Raw genomic sequence first — 26,186 nt, forward strand, 5'->3', positions numbered from 1 at the left:
ATGACAAAAAAAATCTCTTTAAAATAGCCTGTGTATAGTTTGTATAGGAATTTTAAGAAAATGGTGATAAAAGTGAAGCTTTCCAAATATCATGACATTTACAAGATTATTTGGAAATGCTGAATATTTTTTAAATATTGAAAAGTTCTCCACTCTCAATCTTCCTTAAAAGAAAATCCGTTGCATTAATAAAGATGAAATTAACAGATTTGAATAATGTCATCTAATATGCCCACACATAGAATCTACATGAAAACACAAAAAGAGTAAATAGGAAAATATTTAGGACAAATAAAGAAATATGAATTTCCCTTACTGTTTCCACCACTATAACATTACTTCTAAAGTGTTTGAATAGTTTCACTAACTGCAAAGTTTTTATTATAAAGAATTGATCTTTAATTCAGAAATTACTTTAGAACATGTTTGCAATGAAATACATTGTTGCCCCACACCACTGTTGTTAAACTTGTAGAATTATATGAGAAAAAATTTGGTCACTGAGATATTCAAGTACAAGTAGTTAATAGTTGACATCACTAATATAACCTAATACCCATAAAACTTAAGGACAATTCAGATGTCAAGAAAGTAGCTACAAACTAATCATTTTTCCTCAGTCAGAATTGGGGAAAGGTTTAAAAAATATGAAATTTACTACAATCCTGACATCAGTACTGGGCTAAATCATCATTTATTTATTATTCTGTCTTATGAACATATTAAAATGGAACACCTCTAGGCTCATGTACAATAAAATATTTCAGTGTTAAACTAAATAATAAAATGTCAAAGATAAAAGACTGATAACCCACCCAGAAATCTCTCTTCTATGTCTTAGAAAAAAAAATCTGTCTAAATAAGTAGACTTTGCAGATACTTTCAGTCCTATTTTCCAAACCTACACACTCTAATATACTAGACTTGGTTTGTCTTTTCTTGGCATTACTAACTTGAATTAATATCTGTAAAGTCTTCTGTATTAAATCTCATTAACAGAAATATGAAATCTCTAATCATCTCACAATGGTGAATCTCAGTTTAAAAAATAGAATCAAAGTTGGTATTTTTGTCATTTCAAGGCTGTTGGAAGTTCTAGTTTATAATGCTAATGATACATGTGTATCTGATTCCAGTGTTCTATTTTAATGTCTCTATTTTTTCTCACAGATATTTAAAAAGGAATTTTTATTCCTTCTAATATAATTTCTCAAAAAGAGTAGAGGAGGTCAGACAATAATCCTGCTCTTTCACACTTAATCACCAGTAATAAGACAACACAGAACTGGGTCATTTTATCTACAGCTTCATTATAGTTTGCCTTTGGATACAAGTCCCATGAGTGTAGAAAATGTGGTGAATTAATATATGCTAGTTTGACTGATTTCACTGAAAGAATTAGCTAAACGTTCAAAAGAATTTACTGGTCCACTTGGTAAAAACTGCTCTCGGAGTAAGTGCATTCTAAGTCTTTTTTTCCTCAGCCACATATCTTCATGCAAATATAGACACTTAAATACCATTTAAAAAATAAAAATAACAACCCCAACTATGCTACCCTTAAATAGTGAATAAATGAAAACTTGAAACAGATTGAGACTTCATGATGTCACTACAAATACTCCCTTTTTTTTTCAGCCCCCAGTTCATCAATTGACACATATCGGTGACCCCTGCCAGGTTGCCAGGAACTAGGGGAGGCTCACCAAAACCTTAGGAGAAGGAGCAAGGTCATGGACTTTCTTACCCCACAGCTGTCATCATGGCTGCTCAAAGGGAAAAGAGTGGAAGCACGTACCTGGTAACAGAGAATCATTTTCTGAGGAGATGAGAGTTGTAGGTTAAGTCAGGGGTTTGGTAGCATCATACACTGAGAAACTTTTAGAAATGATGGTATTTCCTATAGTAGGGGCAGGACAGAAGATGAACCCTGGTCTCCCACCAGTTGCCATTCTCCAGATACAGACTAAAGGTTTCTCCCTTGGGATTCCATGGAGCCCACATCAGAGCAAATCTCAAAGCCTAGTATGGATACAGTGTTCCAGTTGTAATTAGAACTGGCCTTCTGCTTTAGCAAATTCAAAAGGTCCTATTAAGTTGAGAAGATGTTGTATAAAAATAACAAAGAAATGTTCATTCAGGAAAAGACTTACTTTTACCTGCTGAATCCTAAAACTGGGTTCTCTACAAATTAAGCAGTGGAAAAAAAAATCATACCTTTGGCTAAAAGCCCCCAAGTTTACTGCCTGGTTTGAAAGCTATCCCTTCTGTCATGTTCTTAATTTAAAAACATGGCCAAAAGGAGTTGACAGGAAATGTTTAACAGTAGCCTTTGACAGGCTTCAGATCCTCAAACTTCTTCAGGAAAAAAAATAGCTAACAACCCATGGAAAAGCACACCACAATGTTTTCCTCCTTGGAAAACAACTGCACTGAATATTTGTTTATTTTACCATGCTCTGCCCTCACTCTCGGAGAAGGCAATGGCACCCCACTCCAGTACTCTTGCCTGGAAAATCCCATGGATGGAGAAGCCTGGAAGGCTGCAGTCCATGGGGTCACTAAGAGTCGGACGTGACTGAGCGACTTCACTTTCACTTTTCACTTTCATGCATTGGAGAAGGAAATGGCAACCTACTCCGGTGTTCTTGCCTGGAGAATCCCAGGGACGGGGGAGCCTTGTGGGCTGCCGTCTATGGGGTCGCACAGAGTCGGACATGACTGAAGTGACTTAGCAGTAGCAGCAGCCCTCAGTCTATCATAAATTTTAAACATTGTTTGGAAAACAGATTCCTGGGGTGAACAGATTTCACACAATCATAGAACAGAAAACTGTATGTATGAATATTACCATTTAGATATCCTTAAGTATAGGATGCCCAAGAGGTCATTTGATTTTATAATATACCCTGGCTTGTGCACGTAAGCTCAGTTGCTAAATCACGTCTGACTCTTTATCACCCCATGGACTGTAATCCGCCAGGCTCTTCTGTCCATGGGACTTCCCAGGCAAGAATACTAAAGTGGGGTGCCATTTCCTTTTTCAGGGGATCCTCACAATCCAGGGACCAAACCAGAGTCTCCTGCATTAACAGGCAGACTCTATCACTGAGCCAACCTGGGAAGTCCCACCCTGACTTTAATTCATATAAAAAGATGCACTGAAGGACAAAAAGTGTATTCAAATGCTAGATGTCTGTATTACATAAATTTATCAGATACACAAGGTTGGTGTAACCAGCACTATTGCCAGTTTGAATCTGGGGAGCACTACTGTATGCATTGTGCTGTAAACATTACACAGCACAGTAAATGAGGCAAAATAGCTGGGAAAATATGTGAGAGGAAAGAGTGGAAAAAAGATTATAAAATATCCTTATGAACATTAACATAAATGATGGGTTACAATCTTCCAACTTTATTCTTCTGACAAATTGTCTACATAGTAATGTTTTCATCGTACACTATCATTTAGAAACATACTGCACAAACCATATACCTGTAAAAGCTATAGTTTCTTTTGTCAGGTTTGTGGCTGTTATTTAGTGCATGTCAAGTATGCTAGTTAGGGGGTAAATTTACAGTCTCTACTGTAACTGAATTTCCTAAACAGCTTCCCTTTGAAAAACAAAATGAAATATCATAGCGATGAGGAACACTGGAACACAAGTTCTGTTATATTGAGCCGTTGAGCTTGGCTCTCCTTGGTGTCTAAAGCATCTGTCCATGGTACTAGTCCTGCCTGTTAGAATCACCCCTGTAATCACGACATCATTCATTTTGTGCTCATTGTGCTTGGGTTTATATGTCTCCGTTGTCTATAACTTTTCTGAAACCAAAGTTTTTTGCATCTCTACTGTTTCTGGTGCTAATTTTTCAGAAAGTTTAGGTTTGGTCCTTCATTCATTGTTTCTTGGTTTATTGTAGTGTTTCTATTGTTCAATATTTTTTCTTTTATTTTTTTGCTTTCACAATTTGCTTTTCCCTTAACGTAGGCAGACACATTTGTGTTTGTTCTCCTAACCATGCATCCAGCCCCTCCCACCTTTAATTATGGCGGGGGAGGGGCTAATAGCTATTGTAGATATATTTCCCTTCTAGAATCTGAACTGGCTTTTAAAATTTGTTTCCCTCCCTTAATTTATAAATATTTTAATCAATAATGTATCTGTTATTTCCCAAGTGAGCCCTGAGAAGTGTGTTTGATGGCCTCACACCAGCCATTCCAAGAGAACTGCCTCTCAAGCAGCTGACACCAGTGAGCCTAGCTACGTTTTTACTTCTCTCGAGTCCCTGCGTTTTCAGGTTAGCCAGCAATGGCACACTCACTCCATCACTGAACCAATGAAATTGATGTGTTGTACAAGTTCCCTCACTCCCTTTTGCTGAGCTTGCATTGCATTGCCCATTGCATATTCAGTCAGAAACTAGCCCTAAACAAAAAGTCAGCCATCAGAGAATAATACTGTCTGTCCTCAACATTGTAATTGCACTTGATCAGCATCAGCTCCGCATCAATAATTAGACAAGGGTCCAATAATTATGTTGGCAATGAAACAACATAGTCAAAACTTCAGTTATTTTCATGAGGTGACTGTCCAAGGGCTGAAACCAATGCTGGAGACTGACACTGCCCATTTACTTACAACATCACAGATGATTGAAAACTGTGTCCTTTGTATTGTTTGCAATATTCTCTTCTGGTTGTGGCCTCACAGACTAACTAAAGAACTATACTTGCTTTCATCGATGACATACTTGCTTTTAAAAATCTAATTAAAACTTTCTTTTTGGTCCTTAGGTAGAAAGATGGCTCTGCTGAGATAAGCTCTTAATTAATGCACTGAGAGCTTACGAGTCCCACCTCTCAACAGGAATGATTGACGTCCAAGGATACATAAATTACAGTAATTGAGCCCTGCCTCTACCCAGACTTCCTACAGCCAACTCATCAGAGAAGCTAGGTGAGTAGACCAGCATAGAAAGTTATTGAAATATGTTCTTTGCTTTCCCAAAGGGTGAAAGAGACTTTTCAGACTGTTGCACATTTACTATTACAGAAGGCAGGTCTTTTCTTCAGCTTTAAGATGTAGGTTTTATGTTGAAGTCGTTTTGTTTTGTTTTGTTTTTAATTATAAAAATTAGCATTTTAACATAGCCATTGAAAATTAAATAACCACCTTCTCTTTGTAATTTTCAAGCAGCAAAACTTGCAAGCCCATTATAGTATGCAAAAATTACTTGGCATCACTTATTATTAAATTGTGTTGCATAGCAATGAACACGTATGCTATGGACGGATTGTTTGAAATCAAACCCAATTGTAGTCCTTGAGTTTGATTTTCAGAAATATGCCTAATTGCAAATACACCTAACCCCCAGCCTCACCAAAGACTCATACTGAAATATTTATTTTATGCTTATTTAATTCAGAAAGAAAAGTATTCTGAACCTCTAACTTTCACAGAATCTAATAAACTATTTGGTATAATCTAAATAGTTTAATGTTCTAAAATAAAATTCAGGGACAAGGCTATTTGTTAAAATTGAAAACAGTTGTACCGTATTTGATGTCTTCATTTATATCTGATAGTTTTATTAACAGGTTTTTAACTGTCTTAAAAATTATGGGAAAAAAACACACTTTCAACTATTGTCGAGGAAATATGAATAATACAGGATATTAAACTATTTACAATATATCGTTAAAATATATGTATTATTCAGATAAAATACAAATAGGGTTTGAGTTTTACTATGTAAAATTTTACAAGGCAAAAGTAAAGGAACAAAGACCACAAAGAAAACTAGATTAAGAAATGATTAAGCTTAACGGTGTTACATCAAAATGAATAGAGGTGGAAAAGGAAATAGAGCAGAAGAAAAAAAATACCAAACGACAGAAGCACTGCAGTAAATTTTAGAAATAGTAAGTAAAATACTGAACCCAAACATTCCAAAAGCTCAGTACTGGCCAAAGTAGATGAAAATGATAGAAAGAAACAGGGCTAGGTTCAGTAGGATTTGGGGAACTACTCTGTCTTAGCAGCAAAAATCAAAGAGAATATTTTTAAGACTTTGGATTCCTGAAACTTTAGGAGAACATGTTGCTCCCACACTTTCTCTCTTTCCACTCCAGTGTGCTTTTGCTGTGCCTACTGTTTCAAATTGTGAAAAATGTGGCACCCCACTTAAAAAGAAAATCATAAGATGGCTACATTTCTATCAAAATGGCTTTATTATTACCTGTGAGAAAACCTGAAGTGGAGAAAAATTGAGAGAGATCAGAAAATCCTGAGCTGATAATCTTGTAAAAAAATATAAAATGCTTTTAACATCAAGGCTATCACGCTAGGACTGAAATGGAATAAAAATGGAACAGCTTCTTTACTTAGATCCTTTTATGATCGGGTGGCTAGCAGGACCTCAATACAGTGTATCAAGGCCATGGAAATCTACAAAAGAGAGCATTTTCTATTTGACAAAAAATTATGTAGGTGGAAGGATCAGGAAGCATGCCTTCAGATAGCCTAAGTGTTTATTTTGATTTTCTGTTCTTCTGTGATCAGACCACATTCCTTCATTACCTATTATGTACTGAGCAAGGTTTGGTACTTGAAGTGGCTTTGTGTGAAATTATGTGTGGAATTACCTAAATCTCTTCATCTCTCTTGAGAATTTATATCTTTAATAAATAAGAAAAGGCAGTATTACTATGCGCTTCATTAGTCTCATGTCTGTAGAAATATTTATTAGTAGAAAAAGTAACCAATATGCTCATCAGTTTGCAGAAAATTCTACTTGAATTCACATACTTTTTTAATGCAGCTAATGGACAACTGAACATCCTTTCATTGCACTACATGGACCCTACCTTTGGATTTAAGTTGTGCAGAGGTCCCTGAGTTAGTATCAGCTTTTGTCTTCATCTGTGTTGGGTAATCAAAGTGCTGATGCCTGACAGAAAATCATAAGTCATTATGAGATGGAGCACAGTCAGCATTGAGATGTCCAGGGCCACCCTGCCTGGAATGGAACCATTAATATAATAGCCTATCACTCAAGCTAATAAAATCAGCTCTTACTCTATTCTGTTTCTGAACATGGACCATCAGTTCCAAGTTTCCAATTACTACATTTCATCACAATCATACTATTATTAGCCAATACATGAATGAACATAGCAAAAGACATGCTGGTCATTCTCTACCATTGCAATGTACAGAGAACCTCAGAAAACTCTTCTCCAGTCTTTGAAACTGACTACTTATCATACAATTATTGCTTCAGTTATTTAATAGACTTCTTATACTATTTCTTCATTTAGAATTTATATAACTCTTTAGATGCAGGATTGTTCACTTAACCGTGCATTTCATTATTCTCCTACTGTTTGATATCTGAGTTAACTTCTTGCTTATAACTCTAGTAACAATTTTAATGATCTTGAAGATTTGTTGATAAAATGTGTTACCTTTTTTTATATAAAACAGGAACATATTGAAAAAAAACAAGAAATGCCATATAACATCCTATAATATCCATGCTAATATCATTTTGTTATAATTTTAAATAACAAAAACTAACAATGTACATGGTTAGGAAAAAAAACATTTAAAAAAGTACTCTCTGAAATAATTACTAGTTATAATTTTTCTTCTATAGAAATTCGTATTCATTTAAATATCTACCTATTATTTATGCAATCACTCAAACAGTTATTCAGTGTTGCTTATATATCAAGTACTGTTTCTGGTGTTCAGGTTGTAACAATAAGTGAAACAGATCCTCCAACTAAAATAAATAAATTTAAATTTAAAAAATAACAGTATAAAACTGATGCTGCTGAAAAAAAATAAAAATAAAAAATTCTAGTTCTCATGAGGCTTATATTCTTGTAGGGAGAAACAGAAGATACAAAACAGAATAAGAGTATAAGTGACTGTGTGTGAGAGAGAGAGAGGAAAGAGAAAGGGAAGTAAATACTATGAAAAAATACCAGGAAGAGTTATTTGAAGTTGTTATTGAGAAAGTGATATTTAAGTAAAGACTTGAAGGAGCAGAGAAGGAGCCATATGGGTAGCTTGGATAAAGCTCCAAGTAGAAAAGAATAGCACATGCAAAGGCCCTGGTGAAAGATTTACCTGGTGGAGTAAAGGAGCACAAAGGAACTAAAAGAGCTGGAGTGGACAGGAGTGTGGGCCAGAGTGGAAGAGCACCACAGAATCACGGAGCTGGAGATCACTAATAGATTTGAGCTTTTAATCCGTGTAACATGGGAAGCTTTTAAGTGATTTTGTTTTTCTGGAAGTGGAATATTGGGTGATTTTGAGCAGAGAGATAAGGTGATCCTGATGTATGTTTTGAAAGGACATCCCTGGTTGCTCTGTTGAAAAGAGACTCAATAAAAGAAAGGGCAGAAGCAGGGACAGTAGTTATGAGACAACTATAGTAATCCAGATGAGAGGTGATGGCAGTTTGGACCAGGGTGGTGGAGGAGGCAGTGCCGACGTGTGGTTTTACATTCCTACTATATTCTGAAGGTGGCACTGACAGAATTTGCATGAGGTCTGATGGACTGCATTTGCATGATGGACTGCCAGTGAAGCAGCCACAGGTTCAGTTCCTGGGTCAGGAAGATCCCCTGGAGGAGGAAATAGCAACCCACTCTAGTATTCTTGTCTGGAGAATCTCATGGACAGAGGAGCCTGGCCAGCTATAGTCCATGCAGTCGCAAAGAGTCGGACACAACTGAGCGACTGAGCATGAATGCATTTAGTTAGAAGGAGGAAGAAAGTTTTATTTTGTTTGAGATAAAAGCACTAACAGTTTATAGCTATTAAGAATGACTCAATCGATAGGGGGAAATTGATGATGCAAGAAAGATGTGCTGGAGTTCTCCATATATAGGTGAGAGAATATCAGGCTTTCTGCAAACGGGGAGGGAGGAGCCAGCAGAGAGAAGCTGGCATCAACAAGTGCAAATGCAGAAAGGTGGGAAGATGAGGCGAGAGCTGGTGGAAGATCTCTTCTAGGTGCTCTGTTTTAGAAGCAAGGGCATCATCTGACACTAAGTATGGTCAAGGTCTGAAGATATAAGGAGAGTGTGTGAAATTGTGATGGACTGGAGTGTGAATGGAGTGTGAAAATAACACAAGAACCATGAAGGGTGAAGGCTGCAAAAGGAGGTTAGTGGTCAGAAATTTAGGGTAAGACCAGTGTGTAGGGTTGCATGTTTTTGTTCACTATATTCGGTTGTACAAATACCTGTATAGAGTAGGCAGTGTTGGTGTAACAGTGGTTAGGATTTTGCCAGGGGAATATCAAGAAACTCAGGAGGGCAGATGAGTTTATGCATTTATGTTTGTTTCCAGATTTGCATTGATCTTGCTTATCATATCTTCTCCAGTACCAAGCTCTTTTAGTTATAGTAGCACTTGGGATATGTATTGCAATACAATATGTGATACCATCAGGTGATGTTCATTGCTCCTTCATGAGGATTCTTCTACCAATTTGTGAATACTTAGTCATTAACCTAAAAAACTTTATTATCACTTTATCATGTTAAAAATTCCAGTTGATTTTTAAATTTTTGTTGAGTTACTGTCAGCTTCATAGATTTCAGGAAAATTCACACCTTTATACTACTATACAATATTCTTATTCACATACTAACTAGGCTTTATCATTTGCTTACTCTCTTCTAAAGTCTTCAGCAGAATTTTACAGTTTCTTATATAGGCCCTACACATTATTTCTTTTATAAGTACATGCACATATGCATCATCCCTTGTGTTTTCTTGATCAATAATAGAATAACAGGGAATTCTCTGGCAGTCCAGTGTTTAGGGTTCTGTGGTACAGGTTTGATCCCTGGTCAGAGAACTAAGATTCCTCATGCTGTGAGGGGTCCAAAAAGAAAAAAAAAATAGAACAGAGAAAAGAAACTATTATACTCAGAAGCCATCAAATTCATTCATTAATTTGCTTGATAGATATTGGACTATTTCAATATTTAAATTGCTAATTCAAAACATCTGATATTTTGCCTATGTTTTTGTGAGTGGCAATTTGTTCAAGAGCCAAAAGGGAAGTAAAGAAACAGATTTTTCATATTTTCAGAGGTAGGTGTACCTAAAGTGAGCATCCTTATTTCGTAAAATGAGTAAGTTATAAAAATAAAATATGCTAGGTTGGATAATCATCTATAATGTTAACAGTCCAATTGCTTGTCATGTAGAGGAAGGTTGTGCTTTAATTAAGCAATAAGACATGGCAGGGTGTGAATTATGGAGTAATCATTCTTGTCTACTGTATTGTTAGACAAAAGGCCGAGGGCCAGGTGTCACTGCATACACCATGCACAAATTATTACACTGTAATTTAAATCTAGAACATTGTAGAATATATTTGAAAATATTTTTCAAATAACTTGGCAAAACAAGAAATGTAGGTTGGATATATTTCTTAAATTCTGTTACAGGACCTCAACTACAATACTGAAAGATCAAAAGCCTAAAGGAAAGCATTTATTTGGGGGTAAAAATATAGCAGCAAAAGACAGCAAAGTTATCTTCATAGTTTATTATTCTCTAACCAGTATTTTTATATAGGAGATTCCTGGGAAGATGATACATTGACTTTTCTCCCTATGATTAGGGAAAAGTGGTCAGAGCTAAATTTTGAGAAATTTTAAGAGGAGTCCTTTTAGGCTTTATTTTTCCTTCACAAAGAAATGCTAACTAACAAATAACTCTTAACAGAAACCCTCCAGAAAAACATGTATCTTCCTGAAAGAACTTGGCAAAGAGTAGAACAATTTTACAGAATTTTGTGTCCTTTTCAAATCAGTGGGATTTGTAATCCTAACACTTTCCCCCCATAACGTACCATTTTGAAAGTCCTCTTTTGTAAAGACATTAAAATAGATCTCTTATCACAAGAAAACACATTGTTTGAAATACTGCCTTTTTTTAAAATAAAAAAAAGGAAAACTCATTTTTGCCCCTTCAAAAGGAAAATGTTTGAGGGCGAGTATGTGATTGTAATAAAGAGAAAGTCTACTTGCTTTTCATCTGCAGAGCACTCTGACTAGCAGTGTTTCAAAAGATGATTTCTTTTTAAAGTTATTATAGTTTTGTGCTTTCATTGCCAAGATTGTATACTTTTAAGGTGGCGATGTATTAACAAGTTTGACTTCTTTTGTGAATATCACAAGATAAAAGTTACAACCTTGGACCATTAATTTTATCTCAGGGTCTCCTTCAAATTAATACATTTTGTCACCAAATTTGACCTCTTTCTAGAAGTGGAGGAACCAAAGAGAACTTAACACAACAGATCAAGTATAAAATATATTTAAAGGATCTATAGAAACACCCACCTTCCCAAAATATGTCTCAATGTTTTATAATAGGACCATTAATTATTTACAATTCTGGATTAGTGTTTTGGTGTTGAATATTCCCTTATTAAAAATAAACCTCTCCCAAGTCAGTGACACAGAATCCAGTTATCAGGTATTAATACATCAGTTGGTCTCTTTGCTGAAGTGATAGATTTAGGCTATAGATTTACTCTCATTCATAACAGAAAACAGGGATGAAATGAGACAAAAGAACGAAATAGTTTTATGCATATGAGAAAATTTCCAGCCCTGAAACTTGAGCTAGATGTTATTATGACAGTCCTTAGCTACTGAAAGATTATTTGAAAACACACAAGTTTCATGGGCAGAGGTTAGAAGAACTCAGAAAAGGGAGAATGATGAGTTATTTATACAAGAATGAATCATGTCTTATTTGGTGACTAATATGTGTCTTAAATGATGAAAAAGGTAGGGAAAACCAAGGAAAATTTATTTTTTCATACGTAATGGATTTACCCATTCTATAACTTGTATTAGATCCATGGGTCTACCACAACAACTAAAGAAAACCATTTTTTAGCACTTTTTACTTGTTTCTGTTTCATTGAATTAGGCATGGTTGACTTTTCTACTCAGTGTCTCCCAACAGATCCTTTTCTGGACTTAAAGTGCAGTAGGATTTTACTCCAAAATTCTTAGGGACTGGGAGACTATAACTCTCTTTGACTTCTTCTCCAAGATTTATTGTGTCAGTTGTGGACAACCCACATGACAGGTAATTTTTAGAAAGTTTAACAAAAACTTATAGAATTGTCCTTAGAAAACCATGATATAAAAGTATGCTGTTAGCTTGGAACAAGGTCAATATGTAACAAGGCTAAATAAAAAGCATCCATGCATTTTTAGAAAAGGATTATCAGTTACTTTGTTTTAATTTTTATACTAGTGTGTCCTTGATTTAGGTCCTATTAACTTCTACAGAGACATAATTACTTTAAGATATTTTAGAATGTAATAAGTTGTAAAGGAAATCATTTCACAGGTTGGTTGTTGGTTGGGTCTATGTGGACATGTGCTAAGTCACTTCAGTCGTGTCTGACTCTTTGCAGCCCTATGGACTATATCCAGCAGGCCCCTCTGCCTCTGGGATTCTCCAGGCAAGAATACTGGAGTGGGTTGCCATTTCCTCTTTCCAAGGGTCTTCCTGGCCCAGGGATTGAGTCAGCATTTCTTGCCTCTCCAACACTGGCAGGCAAGCTCCTCAGCACTCATGTCACCTGGGAAGCCCAACCGTGCTTAAGTGTTAACTGGTCACATCGCTCAATAGATACAAACGGCTTTTATAGGCTTATGTTTGTTAGGGTAAATTATGGGCATGAATTTTGTGGAAAGATTGATACTGAATATTCAACATAATTCTATCCATATTAACAAAAACTCTGCAGGATTGATGCTAATTTCTGGATTAAGAAATACAGGTTTATAGAGATCCTCAGTAAGTAAGAGGTGGGTCCAATCTTCTAACACAAGACCACAATTTGAAAAAATATTATTTTCAGTGAATCATAGTGTCTTCTGCAGAACTTAAGCGTCAGAATATTTTTTTAAATATGGAATTTAGTCATCACAAAGCTCTTCTTAAAAAATCTGACATTTTCCCAGTCTATGATCCAGGACTATTAAGTTTCTTCCATTTTCCATTCTTAGAACTTTCTCCTTATATGTTGTTATGAACTTCCATTCTGCTCCAGAATCCATTACACATATTCAAAAGCATAACAGCAGAAATAAGTTCTGGATAAGTAACAACCATGAGCACCAGCCTTGTCACATCAAAGACTGACAGTCAGTTCTCAGAAAGGACCCCATGATCACAGCCATGGAGCAAGATCCTACTTTGTCCTTCACCCAAGTTTGGTTTCCTTCCATTAGATTAATTAGTGTCACACACTGTGTGCAGCAATGGGGGTGAGAGTTTTGATTCAGTACTACTGTCATGATCATGGGATAAAAAATACAAAAATACTGACCTGTAAATAAAGGTCAGATAGAAAAGAAGACCCAAAGTTAGCACCATAGCATTCATGTTCAACTGTTAGTGTATCTGTTTAGGTATGTCTATATGTTTTTTGTAATCCATCAACTCCTGTATCATTCCAAATATGATTTTCCTGCTTTTTGTTTCAATTTGTTTCACCAAAGTTGCTGTTTTTAAAGTCTTTGCGTTAAAAGCAGCAGCCTGGACTCATATTCCTAATTTCTTTCCTATTTAGGCAGTTGGTTTTGATATTCCCAATCTCAGGCTGTACCCAACTATAATTCACTCCATTGTAGCAGCTCAGCAGACACAAGTCCTCATTTCTGACAAGGTCATTCATCATACAAGTTGTTGAATTCCTTGTTACTACATTTGGATTTAAAGTGGAATGTAGGTACCAATCAAGACCAAAGTACAGAAAATAATACTCATTATCTCACACTACAATGTCATCGTTTTATTTTTTTGGAGCAAGAATTATGAGCAACACCCCAGTTTTATCTTCTCAAACCCCTGCTGTATAGACAGCCTAGAACAGAGAGTAAAATTATGAAAAAAAATAAAGTCAACAGTTGCTAGAAATTTGTTTTTGCTTCCAAAATAGAAGGAAGAAAAATACATCTTTTAAAAATCGTCACATGCAATAATTAACCAAGTTTAAAAAAAAGAGTACTAAAAAATAAGAAACTAAAAATAGCTCAGTGGTAATTTAATAACTGTCATGACTCATTCCATCTGCTGGAAAGAGTTTAAAACCTTTACCTGCTGCCACTCACATGATCGAGATTGAGAGTTCAGAGCAGAAAGCTAACATCTGATGCGGAAGTATGTGATCCAATTCATCTGTAAGTGCATTTTTCTGCTTAATAATGTTACACTATCTGTTGAAAGGAAATAAGAATCCCCAAGTTTTGAAGTGTAAGAAAATAAGACACAAAGGACAGAAAAGAACTAAAATATATCTGTGTACAACTAGTGCTGGGACACCTGAAGGTAATCGTGTGCACCCGGCCCTCTGCAAACTCTAGGTTGGGGGTGCTTCACACAGGGCTCCTTTGAAAGTGAGGAGTGATTGGAATCCTGTATAAGAGGCCACTGTCAAAGCAAAAAAGAGAATAATATCTCCCCCATGAAAGTGAGAGCAGAGGCAACCTCTGCCACTGACTCCTTCTCTCTTGGATTCCTCTCCCAACTCTCCATAATTCAAAACAGGCAGGCAGCAGGCTGTACAGATGGAGAGGCAACAGCCAGAGTCCACATGGAGCATTATAGATCTGGCTAGTTGTCTAGTTAACAGTCAGCTATTTTTGGATAATACCCACAGTTGTTTTACAAAAATGAGAAAAAATATGGATTTATCCTGAGTTCATATATAAAAATATTTGTACAGGTTGGGGCTTGGGTGGACACCATTTTTTTACCTACACACAGCTTGTGGATGACTCAGGCTGACTTCCTTTGCAATCGGCAGCAAACAGACTCTGTTGAAATGATACTGTGGGTCATACTATAAGCAGCATATTCCACAATCGTATGTCCCAGAAAGAAACGTTTTAGGCACTAGTTATTATTTTCATGGAGTTTTGTTTTTGACCTTGAACAGGCGGAGGGCGGAGAGATTTAGGAATACCCTTGCCTGTCATACAATTGCGAGGTAGCAAGGGGGCACTGTGTTACGTATCAGTTCAGCTCACATCAGTTGCTCAATCCTGTCAGACTCTGCGACCCCATGGACTGAAGTACACCAAGCCTCCCTGTCCATCACCAGCTCTCAGAGTTTAGTCAAATCCATGTCCATTGAATCGAGATGCCATCCAACCATCTTATCTTCTGTCGTCCCCTTCTCCTCCTGCCTTCAATCTTTCCCAGCATCAGGGTCTTTTCCACTGAATCAGTTCTTCCCATCAGGTGGTCAAAGTATTGGAGTTTCAGCTTCAGCATCAGTCCTTCCAATGAATGTTCAGGACTGATTTCCTTTAGGGTGGACTGGTTGGATCTCCTTGCAGTCCAGGGGACTCTCAAGAGTCTTCTCCAACACCACAGTTCAAAAGCCTCAGTTCTGGAGAATAGCATTGAAACATGTATAATATCATGTATGAAACGAGTCGCCAGTCCAGGTTCGATGCACGGTACTGGATGCTTGGGGCTGGTGCACTGGGACGACCCAGAGGGAGGGGAGGGGAGGGGAGGGAGGAGGGTGGAGGGTTCAGGATGGGGAATGCGGGTATACCTGTGGCAGATTCATTTCGATGTTTGGCAAAAGTAATACAATATTGTAAAGTTTAAAAATAAAATTAAAAAATAAATAAGAGGTATACAACAACCATCAAAAAAAAAAAAAAGCCTCAGTTCTTTGGCACCCAGCTTTCTTAATAGTCCAACTGTCACATCAATACATGACTACTGGAAAAACCATAGCTTTGACTAGATAGGTCTTTGTTGGCAAAGTAATGTCTCTGCTTTTTAGTATACTGTCTAGGTTGGTCATAACTTTTCTTCCAAGGAGCAAGCATCTTTTAATTTCATGGTTGCAGTCACCATCTGCAATGATTTTGGAGCTCCCCAAAATAAAGTCTGTCACTGTTTCCATTGCTTCCCCCATCGATTTGCCATGAAGTGATGGGACCAGATGCCATGATCTTAGTTTCCTGAATGTTGAGTTTTAAGCCACCTTTTTCACTCTCCTCTTTCGCTTTCATCAAGAGGCTCTTTAGTTCTTCTTTGCTTACTGACATAATGGGGGTGTCATCTGCATATCTGAGGTTGTTGATATTTCTCCCAGCAATCTGGATTCCAGCTTATGCTTCATCCAGCCCAGCGTTTCTCATGATGTACTCTTCATATAAGTTAAATAAGCAGGGTGACAATATACAGCCTTGACGTACTCCTTTCCCAATTTGGAATCAGTCTGTTGTTCCATGTCCAATTCTAACTGTTGCTTCCTGACCTGCATACCAGTTTCTCAGGATGCATGTCAGGTGGTCTGGTATTCCCATCTCTTTCAGAATTTACCACAGTTTATTGAGATCCACACAAAGGCTTTGGCAGAGTTAATAAAGCAGAAATAGATGTTTTTCTGGAACTCTTTTGCTTTTTCAATGATCCAGAAGATGTTGGCAATTTGATCTCTGGTTCCCCTGCCTTTTCTAAATCCAGCTTGAACATCTGGAAGTTCATCGCTTATGTTGAAGCCTGGCTTGGAGAATTTTGAGCATTACTTTACTAGCGTGTGAGATGAGTGCAATTGTGCAGTAGTTTGAGCATTCTTTGGCATTGCCTTTCTTTGGGATTGGATTGAAAACTGACTTTTTCCAGTCCTGTGGCCACTGCTGAGTTTTCCAGATTTGCTGGCATATTGAGTGCAGCACTTTCACAGCATCATCTTTCAGGATTTGAAATAGCTCAACTGGAATTCCATCACCTCCACTAGCTTTGTTCGTAGTGATGCTTTCTAAGGCCCACTTGACTTCACATTCCAGGATGTCTGGCTCTAGGTCAGTGATCACACCATCATGATTATCTGGGTCCTAAAGATATTTTTTGTATAGTTCTGTGTATTCTTGCCACCTCTTCTTAATGTCTTCTGCTTCTGTTAGGTCCATACCATTTCTGTCCTTTATTATGCCCATCTTTGCATGAAGTGTTCCCTTGGTATCACTAATTTTCTTGAAGAGATCTCTAGTCTTTCCCATTCTATTGTTTTCCTCTATTTCTTTGCATTGATCACTGGGATCACTGCTTTCTTATCTCTCCTTGCTATTCTTTGGAACAGTGCATTTAAATGGGTTTATCTTTCCTTTTCTCCTTTGCCTTTTGCTTCTCTTCTTTTCATAACTATTTGTAAGGCCTCATCAAATAACCATTTTGCCTTTTTGCATTGCCTTTTCTTGGGGATGGTCTTGATCCCTGTCTCCTGTACAATATCACAAACCTCTGTCCATAGTTCTTCTGGCTATCAGATTTAATCCCTTGAATCTATTTCTCACTTCCACTGTATAATCATAAGGGATTTGATTAGGTCATACCTGAATGGTCTAGTGGTTTTCCCTACTTTGTTCAATTTAAGTCTGTATTTGGCATTAAGGAGTTTATGATCTGAGCCACAGTCAGCTCCCAGTCTTGTTGTTGCTGACTGTTTAGAGCTTCTCTATCTTTGGCTGCAAAGAATATAATCAATCTGATTTCAGTATTGACCTTCTGGTGATGTCCATGTGTAGAGTCTTCTCTTGTGTTGTTGGAAGAGGGTGTTTGCTATGACCAGTGCATTCTCTTGGCAAAACTCTATTAGCCTTTGCCCTGCTTCATTCTCTACTCCAAGGCCAAATTTGCCTGTTACTCCAGGTATTTCATTACTTCCTACTTTTGCATCCCTATAATGAAAAGGACATCTATTTTGGGTGTAGCAGTCGCCATCTGCTGTTTTGCTGGGGCTTGTGTTACGTATATTTTCATCAAAATAATGGCCCGGGGCTCCTTGGCCAGCAGGCAACACCCAGGAATGCTCTTCAGCTAATGGAATTTGGGGATTTAATGAGGCTTGATTCATTTATGTAGTGAAACGATGTGAGAAAAGGAAGCAGCCGTATAAAATTGACAAGCATATTCCTTGTAAAACACTTTTTATAGATGTAGTTATGGTGGCAGATGTTGAAGCTATCCTTAAAGCTATAAATCAGTTTACTGATCACAAATCTTCAATCCAATGACCAAAAATCACAATAGTATATTTGACAAGAGCAAACTTGAAGTTATCTGTGCTAACTTTAACAAAATACAAGGGATAGCATTTTATTATTTATTGAATGCCTACCATTTGCAAGTAGTGTGTTCTGTAGATTCAATAATTTGCATATATGTGTATTGAGATAATCATGCACACACATGTAAAAACCATAGTCTTGCTCTCAGTTTGCTTATAATACAATAGAGAGAAGATTTATGCAAAGTAAGCCAATTTTGTAAGAAGTGTACAAATAACAACCTTTAGAAAGTTCAGTAAAGAGAGAACATATTTGGGTAGAGAAAGAAAAAAACATTTCATGGATAAGAAAGATTATGAAATCTACCATCAAAAGATGATGAATAACATTTCAAGTAATAAAGAAGGGAGGGACATTCCTAAAGGAAGTGGTTAACAAAGGAATCACCATGGGAATTTATCAAATGAGTTTAATAATTACTAAGCCAGTCTCCAATCTGGGTAGACCATGAGTCTTGTGATTGAGAGATTGTTAAAGTAAAAGATGGAAAGGTAAGCAGGACCAGATTCTGCAGGACCATGGATGGCAGGCAAACATGATTACAGTCAAGATTTTATTTCATAATTGGATAATTGTAAATAATTTCTACTTGTCCCATAGCAATCCAGGGCTAACGGGTTTCTCCCATTATTAGCTAAGACTTTTCATTAATCTTATTTGCAATCCCAGAAAACTGACATGTTAATGTATATGGCCCAAAAGATTACCCTACTCCTGATGTTTGTTACTTTTCCAAAGGGACTGTCAAGGTTGTGTATTTTATTAGATTTTAGAAAGTCTAATCTCAGGTGCAACCTGGAGTTTCCTCTGGTTGCCAGTGTGTGCTTCCTGGTTTCTCCTGCCTCAGATTCCAGGTGTAGCTCACTGACAGTTGTTTGGAAAATTCTATTGTTCAGGTGCCAGTAAATTAGGGTGATGATGTCCTTGGCATTTCCTCACATCCCAGACAACAGGTTATGTTCTTTGCTTTTTATTCTGATGCTAATTAAAAGGGAGAAAAAAAACAGTTCATCCTAATCTTATGCCTAGTTCTTTGCAGTTATTTGCATTCAGCTCATTAGTTTGTTTTATTGTGACCTTTCTTACATTTTTGAAAATATTAGTTTCATGAAGATTCTTTCCTTTTCATCATTTTCTGTAGAAAAGTCAATAAAATATAAATGAAGAAGTGATTTTCCCAGTATAACATGATTCTAGGAAAGGAACTCAGATTGTTCTGGTCATCAATCATGTTGTTGAATAGTAAGAAGTTTGAGTCAGCCAATTAAAAAAAAAAATTGAGAACATAGACAATGCCAGATGGCTTGAATCTAAACATAAAAAGTTGAAGTGGCCATATCAGAAATCAGATCAAATATTTACAATCATTATCAGCGTATGTGGCCAAAATCCAACAACTTTTAACCCAAATGTGTATTCCAAAAGAGATACTCCAGCATCTGCAGCCCAGTGACATCAGCACCCAAACCTGTCACCCTAACCCTTGTGAGGTTCTCCCTGCCCCCCCGGTCCCCTGAGCACTGTTATGAGGACAGACTGCAGAATCTGAAAGCACGTGGTCAGTCCAGGTCTGACGGATGACTCTTATGCTAGTAGTGTTGGCAAGACTGCCTGGATTTCTTTCCTTTGTGGTGGAGAAATATTGTGCAAGCTCTTACTTGACTGAGTGAAAAGCAGACCAGTTGTCATCTCTGGTGTTTATCAGCCCATCAGCTGCAGTTGAGACCTTTCTTGGGAATACACAGTGACACACCAAATATCTAGCTACTCCTCAGTGAGTGCTTCTGTGCCACAGGAGTCGGCCCCCGATCAAGGCAAGGAGCTTAGATCAGGAAAAGAGAGCTGATGGGCCTAAGGGTCTCCCAAACGAAGGGGAGGTTGGGGAAGGAGTAACTAATAGCTTTCCCCATATGCTTTCTCTAGTCAAGAGTGAAATAAGTCAGAAAGAGGAAAATAGGCATCATATATTAATTCATATATGTGGAATGTAGAAAAATGGTATGGATGAACCTATCTGCAAAGCAGAAATAGAGACAGATGTAAGAGAACAAATGTATGGACACCAAGGGGAGGATGGAAAGGTGGGCTGAATTGGGAAATGGGGATTGAAATATATACACTATTATGTGTATAAAACAGATAACTAATGAGAACCTACTGTAAAGCATGGGGAACTCTGCTCAATGCTCTGTGGTGACTTAAATGAGAAGGAAATCCAAAAAAAGGAGAGATGTATGTAAACATATAGCTGATTCATTTTGCTTATGCTGTAGCAGAGACTAATACAATACTGTAAAGCAACTATACAACAATAACATTTTTTAAAAAAAAGAAATAACCAGTTTTCTTCTGCCCAGTTCTCCTGGTGAAACAAAAGGCATCCTCCCTGTCTTCTTTCCAGCAGCATAAATAAGGAGGAAAGCAGCTACAGTTTGAAGAGGGAAAGGGAAAGACAGTTTCATTTGGATTTGGTTCCTAAATGATATATTTCAGGATTAATTCTTCAGCAAATAGATAAAATTCTCTGATTTTATTAAAAATAAGAATATACGTATATAGTTCATCACTCTCTTAAAACAAAACAAAACAAAACAATGGAAGCCTAAGAAGCAAGTGCTGTAGAAAGGGTAAAATTGCCTGCTGTGTATTTCAAGGTGGCCTGTGCAGGCAACAGGAGTAATAGGAATGATTAAACCCTGTCGGATGGGGTTAGGTCTGGAGCTTTCTTGCCTCATGACAGGCTGTGACAGTCGAGTGGTACTGAAGCAGAACAAACGACGGTGGCAGTTTGCTGTGAGCAGTGCAACTGTCAAAACTGCTGTCCAGAAGCAAACATTGGGGATAACAACCAGCAAAGTTTGCAACCTGATGACTCAAATGCTGATGGCCACGATGTCTTCACAGTAAACTCCAGGTTATAGTTCCCGCCTGGGGCTTTCCACTCTCATGCTCAGGACTGCCAACTCTTCCTATGCTCCTATGCTCTGGTCAATTTCCATATTATAACAAAGCCTACCTTCCTTGGGAAAGCACTCACTCATCCTTGCATGACCCACATGGAAATGCTCATACTCATAGACTAGCACATAAGCCACACATATGGAGTTTATCATGTTTCATGTTTGGTGCGGTCGTCTGCCATCCAAAAAGAAAAAAGCCCGTCCATGTGTTAAATCTAGTTCCAATTACATAGCTGGAAGAATAGGTTACAGCACAGATGTAAACCCGCCATCACAAATAGGGTGAAATACTTCACACCCGAAGCAGAAACAGTGAACTTAGCATTGTCACCAGTTTCTTGAAAAGCTGAAAAAAAAAAATTACTTTACACCCATGTGGCTTCACAGGTTTTTATTAGAAGCCACAGTAGACACTTTGCACCAGCAGTAAATGAGAAACCTTTCCACATTGTAATAACATGGGGAGAGGTTCTCAGCCTCTATCATCCTCTGGGAATTCTCCTATTGAGTTTCCATAGGTTGGAGGGCTGAGAAGGTGGCCCACAGGGTCTCTAACACACAAGCTCAATTTTAACATTGCATCCTGTCATATTTCTCATGTTGGGGGAGTCCAATAGAAAAGGTGTCATCTGAGTCTGCAATTTGCAAGGTGCTGGGCATCTTACCTCTGCTGAGATCAGATGGTCCAGGTGTGATATAAACCAGGAATTCTTAGTTCCTAACATCAATTATCCTCTCTGAGAAACCTCAATAGACTCCATGAGTGCTATACAAGCTAGTGATCTCAGAACAAGAAGGCTTAGAGTTAAGCAAAAGGCTTACCTCTTACATCCAGTTAGTAAAAGTTATGATATGAATTTTAAATTACTTTTTATGGGAATCTAGTTGATTTACAATGCCATGTTCATTTCAGATGAGTAGCAAAGTGAGTCAGTTATACATACATATATATATATATATATATATATATATATATATATATCTCCACTGTTTTTTAGATTCTTTACCCATGGGGCTTCCCTGGTAGCTCAGATGATAAATAATCTACCTGCAATGCAGGAGACTGGGCTTCAATCCCTGGGTTGGGAAGATCCCCTGGAGAAGGAAATGGCTACCCAGTCCAGTATTCTTGCCTGGAGAATTCCATGGACAGACCATGGGGTAACGAAGAGTTGGACATGACTGAGCAGCTAGCACTTCACTCCCAGGTCATTACAGAATATTGAGTAGAGTTCTCTGTGCTATATAATAGCTATACAGTTATCTCTTTTATGTGTAGTAGTGTGTATGTGTCAGTCCCAATCTCCCAGTTTATCCCTCCTTCCCCCCTTGGTATAAAATATTTACCTCTTGAAGGAAAAAAAAATCACCACATACTTATATACCTAAATTAATTCATAAGATCTATGATTTAGAAGTTTCATCTTCCTTAACCTGAAGCTGAAGAGGCAAACAAAATCATTCCACTTTTACTGTGAGGAAGGAGAAACTGTTTTTTAAAAGAGTAGTAAATTAGCTGGTGCTGGAAGCATCTATTTTCTTGCCTTCATCACTGCCAACTCCCTCTATTTGCTTTGATCTATGATTTGCAAGCTACTATTATTATTTATGTGTTCTACAATTACGACCAGTGACACCTCCCCTTTGCCAGCCCTTAGCCACAAATAGGAAAGGAATAAATGCTGTTTATTGTGACAGTCTGCCTTTTCTTGGTGAAACAATGACAAACTATGCCACTGACAGCTCTCTACTGTTTTCACTGCTGCACCGCAGCTCACTTCTCGAGTGTTCTTCGGCACTGACAGTAGATGGACTTTAATAAAAATACCTAGTGAGAATCTGTTGCATTCCTTTACCTCCCAATGAGCTTCTTGGGGGCATTATATTGGATTAAAATATAGAAGACACAGAAATGTGAGGACACTTTAAGGATTTTTGTATCTCTTTTGGGTGGGGGCAGGAGTCTTCCTAGCTTAACAAGGATCTCTATCCACTAAGTACTTAACTTCTTAAATGTATCTGGGCTTCCCTGGTGGCTCAGCTGGTAAAGAATCCGCCTGCAATGCAGACCTGGATTCAATCACAGGGTTAGGAAGATCCCCTGGAGAAGGAGATGGCTCCCCACTCCAGTATTCTGGCCTGGAGAACTCCATGGACCAGTCCACAGGGTCACACAGTCCACAGATAATGTGAAGAGAAAATGTGAATCAGAGCCATTTATGAATTTTTGGAAAGATTTCCAATACCTTAGCCTGGGAACTTTTAGTAGAGCAGCAACCTCCTAGAATCACCAGAAGGACCAAATTGTGTGAGTTTTTCCAAAGGGCCTATACTAATTAGCTTCTTGAGCTTGTTAAGATGGTGTGTTTACTGGATAATTGCACCTAACGGAACAGAATAGATAAATAAAAGAGTCACTACAAGTTTTGTATGCCCAAATTTGAGCTAAGTGCAGCCGTGTAAATATATGACAGCCAGCCTGCCTCATGTGATGTCATTAGTCAGAAAAGTTACTAAAAGCCAGTACCTAGCTCTGGTCTCAGCAAATTGCATTTAGGGATGTAAAGTTCTGTTTCTTCCTGTTAGTGTTTTGTGAAAAAATGCCCCTCTCTGGGATTTTACTCTTAAAGAAGTAAATTTAAACAGTGACAAAAGCAACAAATACCTGCTTTTTGTATGTGTGCTCAGTCGCTATTGTGTTGCCTGGTAGCTCAGCTGGTAAAGAATCTGCCTGCAATGCATGAGACCCTGGTTCTATTCCTGGGTCAGGAAGATCCCCTGGAGAAGGAAATGGCTACCCACTCCTGTATTCTTGCCTGGAGAATCCCAATGGACAGAGCCTCGTAGGCTAGAGTCCATGGGATTGCCAAGGGTTGGACACAGCTGAGCTTGACTAATCACAGCACAGCTCAGTTGCTAGGTCGTGTCCAACTCTTTGCAACCCCATGGACTGTAGGCTCCTCTCCATGAAATGTTCCAGGCAAGAATACTGGAGTGAGTTGCCATTTCCTACTCCAGGGTATCTTCCCTGGGTCTCCTGTATTGGCACATCTCCTGTGTCTTCTGAATCGGCAGGCAGATTCTTTATCAATTCAAAGACTCTTACTCCTTGGAAGGAAAGTTATGACCAACCTAGACAGCATATTAAAAAGCAGAGACATTACTTTGCTAGCAAAGGTCCGTCTAGTCAAGGCTATGGTTTTTCCAGTAGTCATGTATGGATATGAGAGTTGGACTATAAAGAAAGCTGAGCGCTGAAGAATTGATGCTTTTGAACTGTGGTGTTAGAGAAGACACTTGAGAGTCCCTTGGACTGCAAGGAGATCCAACCAGTCCATCCTAAAGGAGATCAGTCCTGGGTGTTCATTGAAAGGACGGATGTTGAAGCTGAAACTCCAATACTTTGGCCACCTGATGCGAAGAACTGACTCATTAGAAAAGACCCTGATCCTGGGAAAGATTGAAGGTGGGAGGAGAAGGGGACGACAAAGGATGAGATATCCAAAGGTTGGATAACATCACTGACTCAATGGACATGAGTTTGGGTGGACTCTGGGAGTTGGTAATGGACAAGGAGGCCTGGCATGCTACAGTCCATGGGGTTGCAAAGAGTCAAACACAGCTGAGCCACCTCTTGAAGAAGAAGAGGAAGAAAACAATCAAAAAATATGTTTTCTACCAAATATCTATTTTAGGAAACACATTAAAGAAAAAAAAAGCTCAAAACTTGCAACAATTGTTTGCAAGTTGCAACAAATTGTTTAAATTTCTTTCTTTGATATAAAATACTCTATTAGCAACTTTTAAATATTCACAGCACAGTTTAACTATTTAGAGTCCACGGCATATTAAGGTGCCTTGTAGGATTTTCATTTCTTAGGATAGGCAGGTAGAGAATACAAAATCAATTAGAAGAAAGTTGATGAACCTTGAAAAATAAAGAATGAAGCGAATGAGAAAACCAAGTAATGTATAATATTACTTAATAGTTGACTCAAGAAAGGAATGGGATCAAATTAGTCATGTGATAATAAATGGTAGTGTTAATGTTCCAACAGAGAGCCAGAGACTTCTGTGTCAGAATGAAAGACGAAGTCCAACTGCTTGTAAAGAGCACATCTAAAATAATTTTGTAATGTTTGAAAATATTATCATAAGATGAGCCTAGTAAATGTAAAAAAAAAAAAAATAGAAAGTGGGAGTGCTTTATCAATATCGTCTAAAGTGAAATTCAGTGTTATAATCATTAAACAGAACAAATGGAATATTATGGAAGTAGAAAACTTTCTATTCACAAGAAGGTGAAGAATCGTAAACATGTTTGTACCAAGCAACATAGCTGTGGCATGCATAATGCAAACTGTCCCAGAAGTACAGTTGGATAAAACCAAATGATAATGGCGACTTGGTGTGTAAAATTCTGAGTGGTGTCATTAAATTGAGTGAAGTAAAGCAAGGATTTGTATAATATAGTCAGCAGATTTGTGTGTGTATAGATAACAGATGGGCAAAATTATAGATATTCAATAAACTATCATATCATGTTTCCTGTATGCTAGGTATTATTCCAGAGTTTGACATATTAATTCATACAGTCCTCATAATCTTCGAACAATGAGGAAACTGAGGCACTGATTGGACAGGTAGCTTGTTGAGGGCTACCTAACAGAGAATAATAGAACCAGACCTAACCCAGCTGGTCTGGCTCTAGGGTCTGTGGTCTTAAAACTCTTAGATATCACCCTGCCTACAGAGAATATGTTTTTTTCTTATTCTATGGAAAAAATGTCAAACTACTCATGAACTAATCAAGACAAACTAACAAATTCCAAAACATAGAGACCTATAGTCAATATTTTCTGAGCATAATTCAGTAATTATGCTGAAAAGTCAAGAGCCACCAACAAAAGATCTCCCTTTCCTCCCCTCAAAAATCTCTACCTGTACACTTAGAAACCTATTATAATTAATTACTGGATGGAAACAAAAGGATCCCCAAACTAAGATTAAAAATAATTTAGCAATTAAATATGCCATAATTATTCATCTTAATACAT

The 26,186-nt window shown here is 37.6% G+C and overlaps 1 protein-coding gene across 6 annotated transcripts in view; it reads left to right on the forward strand.

Moving 5' to 3' along the window:
• Positions 1–26,186, forward strand: part of TENM3 (teneurin transmembrane protein 3) — a 2,742,616-nt gene that overhangs the window by 1,744,890 nt on the left and 971,540 nt on the right. For all 6 annotated transcript variants that reach the window (XM_070781691.1, XM_070781692.1, XM_070781693.1 and 3 more), the window contains exon 7: positions 4,802–4,964. The gene's annotated coding sequence lies outside the window, so the exon portion shown is untranslated. The remainder of the gene's footprint in view (positions 1–4,801; positions 4,965–26,186) is intronic.

Source organism: Bos indicus, chromosome 27 (assembly GCF_029378745.1).
Source record: "Bos indicus isolate NIAB-ARS_2022 breed Sahiwal x Tharparkar chromosome 27, NIAB-ARS_B.indTharparkar_mat_pri_1.0, whole genome shotgun sequence".
Taxonomy (NCBI): domain Eukaryota; kingdom Metazoa; phylum Chordata; class Mammalia; order Artiodactyla; family Bovidae; genus Bos; species Bos indicus.